Source organism: Tachypleus tridentatus, chromosome 7 (assembly GCF_004210375.1).
Source record: "Tachypleus tridentatus isolate NWPU-2018 chromosome 7, ASM421037v1, whole genome shotgun sequence".
In the NCBI taxonomy this organism is placed as follows: domain Eukaryota; kingdom Metazoa; phylum Arthropoda; class Merostomata; order Xiphosura; family Limulidae; genus Tachypleus; species Tachypleus tridentatus.
Genome location: NC_134831.1, coordinates 167326896 through 167330252, shown reverse-complemented (window position 1 = coordinate 167330252; position 3357 = coordinate 167326896). Strand labels below are relative to the sequence as shown.

Here is a 3357-nt window from a genome sequence, read left to right as displayed (position 1 = left end):
TCTTTTCTTGTACAGCTAAAATAGGTACGGCTAGCGCAGATAGCCCTGGTGCAGCTGAGACCGAAATTTAAAAATCAAGCAAAGAAACAAAATGTATGTCTACTTGCTTTAGGGTAAAATAATCATCTAAGCAGCCTGTATACTTTTCGTGGGACGAAAGAATTGTGTTTACAGATACCTGTGTCTTCTAATATTAAAATAACTAAGTAGTGGCTATAATACCTCACATCGAAGTTCTTTCGTCATAATTTGCGATTTATTGATATAAATATATATGTACATCTTTTATATAAATTGTATTTCAGGCAAGTAAAATAGTTTTCATTTATGTACATTGCGTTATACATTCCTCCCTAATCACACAACTTCAATTCCACTTACAGTTTTAAAGTTATTCCACATCTACATCAGCCACGTTAACACAAATGTTTTAAATTACAAATAATCTACACAGTTTCCTATTGGCTCAGTACGTGTGTCTCTCTGTATACATGTATAATACTGAAATTTGATTATTAACGTTAACTCTTACTAGACTCATTCTGATTGGTTGTGATATTCTTAGGACTGAGCATCTAATTAAAAATACAACTATAATAGCTGGGAAGCAGGACCGTAGTCTTATTGCATGTTTACATTTCCGTGACTCTCCATCAAAGTACTTCTGTTCTATACACTGACCCTGTAGCTAGTAACAGATGCATTTCATTATATTAAACTAAGCTTCGTTGTAAAGTCAAATTTCACTTATGACATGAATATTAATTTTAATAGATCAAAGAAATGAAGACTACAATAAATATTATACTTTTGATGTTTACAACACTGTTGGTAGCAACTCCAGGTGAGATTTTAAATTATTTAAGTCTGAATTCACACAAACATTTTAAGTGTTATGACAGAAATATCAATTATAAGTTATGTTTTTCTGTGTCGTTTAGGAACCTGTCACAGTGCTCTCTTCTGGTTTGTTGTTTGTGAAGGTTTATAAAAGAATATTTAATAAAACAAGATAATTTATTTAAAAAAATAGAATGCTAAAAGTTAGAAACTTGTCTATATTTGTAGTTAAAAAATAATGTACTTTTTCGATGATTTTGTAGTTCACAGCAACTGAAATGAGACATTAAATTATTTCAAAATGATTTCATGTATGAAACAGCAATACAAGGTTAAACAACCATGTTTGTACAACCTTGCTTTTTGTTATAAGATTTGTTCTCATAGCTCTTAAAGTAAATATTTAAATTTAAATTCCATTTGTTTCTATAATTAAATATAAAACTGAAAGTAAGTAATATTAACAATAAAATAACAGATAACATTGTCAGATGTTTTTTTTGCTAATTAACGAATGTATAAAATAATGATTACTTTAATACGACAGCTGTGAGATGATTCATGTGGTGTTGTGGTCATGTTTAATATCATACAGATCACAGCTGTGAGAACTATATACCTAGTGTGCTAGTTTACTAACAGAGGGCTTTTATAGCCTCTTTGTAAAGAGGACGTTTATGCACTGTTAGAGAGGCAATAAAAGGTATATTTTTATATATGTTGTCATAGTGTTATATTTAAACGTGAAGAGTATTGCAGAAATATATGTGACTGAAATATTACGTAAGGTAATATCCGTAAAACAAAAAAGTAGATTGGTTTAGAAATTAATAATAGGAGATTTTATTGACAAGTAACAAAAGTTTTGAATATAATTATATTGTGTGAAGTGTTCTGTAACATCATTGGTTGAATTTGTTACTGACGTTATGTCAACAGTCTTATAACCGTAATGTTTATCGGCTGGGCTTCACAAATAGATAAATAGTAACGAATAAAAAATAATATAAAATGATATAATCATTACTTCTTCTAATAATGTCGTTTTGTTTACTGTCTGAAGCTGTGAAGACTTGTCCAGATGACATAGTATGCGGAAGAGGTTTTGTTTGTTGTGATGTTCCTCCTACCTACTGTTGTTCTAATAACCTTGGAAGAAGAATTGCACGTGCACGTACAAAGTCAACAAGTATATCTAGTGTAAGAAGAAACGATTCACACTGAGGATACTGCAGTATTCTCGTGGAATTTTATCATCAATAAAAAGAATAAATATTACCAATAATTTCTGTGTTTGTTTGTTGTTAAAAGAAGACAAAGATCTGTTTTATTTGTGACCACATGAGAAATTGAAACTCGAATTTTATCATTATAAGTTATTGATGTTACCAGATTCCAAGATCTTATGTTTTAAATACCGTTGATGAAAAACCTTCTTATGCAATTTTTGTAAATTAGAACGTTTTGCTTATACTTAAATAAAGGTTGAGGTCGAAGTTGAAAGGTAAGAATCGTGAACGGATTTGTCTTATAAATAAAGTTATATGATCTTAGTTATTTATAGCTGAGTAAAATAAATGAAACCAAGCAGTAATAACCATACGTATAAAATACAATTAAAATTATCTTTGTTTCTGACATACTAGCAAAGATGTCTGAATTACGTGGTTATATTTTGAAGAGTTTCTTGGTTTATAACAGCTAATTTGACCGACATAATGTTTTATTTTTCTGACGTGTCAGAACAGTATAAATATCTGAAGATTTTGTTATAAGAACAAAACCACATTGGTCTATTTGCTGTATTTACTGTGGGCAATAAAATCTGAGATTTAAGCCTTCTGAGTACTTAAACTTACTGCTGTCCCATTGAAAACTATTTGAAGATATGTTATTAGCTTTTTTAGAATTTAACTTCACCAATTTACAAAAACAGTAGTGGTAAAATGTTTGTGTTCAACCTTACTTTAATATTTAATGACAACAGTAAAATATAACGGAAACTTAATGACTTGGATATCAGAAATATTTGGATACAGACCAAATAATTTTGATCTAACGTTTTGAATATGGAACAAATACTAAAGATATCTCCTTCCGTTAATAACTGACTACAAAAAAAAAAAGCATTGTAGCACTATACCACCTACCAAATGATTAACTGCCACTGGTAGATCAAAATACAAATAATATGCTGTGTTATAACACGAATTCAACCCTGGCTCAATTTTTCCAACATTATTTGTTCTGTATCACAAGTCTAACTCTCTCAAGTTATACGTTTATATTTACAAATAAGAAAACCAAGACATTAAATATTCAGTGTAAACAGCAGGAATGCCACACAAATTAGTTTATTGTCTTGATAGACTGATAACCTTTCTTTCTTTTGTTCTGTATTATAAATACGAGTCTGGAAATTTTTTATTGTTTTGTAGAAAAGAACGAAAGCTCGAAAGTTTCATTATTAAAAAACAGAGCGAGAGAGAGATTTCTCTAGACGAAGTTTCTCATTAG

General features: G+C 29.6%; 1 long non-coding RNA gene across 1 annotated transcript; it reads left to right on the top strand.

The window, feature by feature from the left end:
- The first annotated feature begins 638 nt into the window (after positions 1-638).
- LOC143258224 (uncharacterized) lies at positions 639-2675 on the top strand. Its single transcript, XR_013032212.1, has 2 exons — positions 639-844; positions 1904-2675. It is a non-coding gene; the product is annotated as an uncharacterized LOC143258224 (long non-coding RNA).
- The last annotated feature ends 682 nt before the right edge of the window (positions 2676-3357 follow it).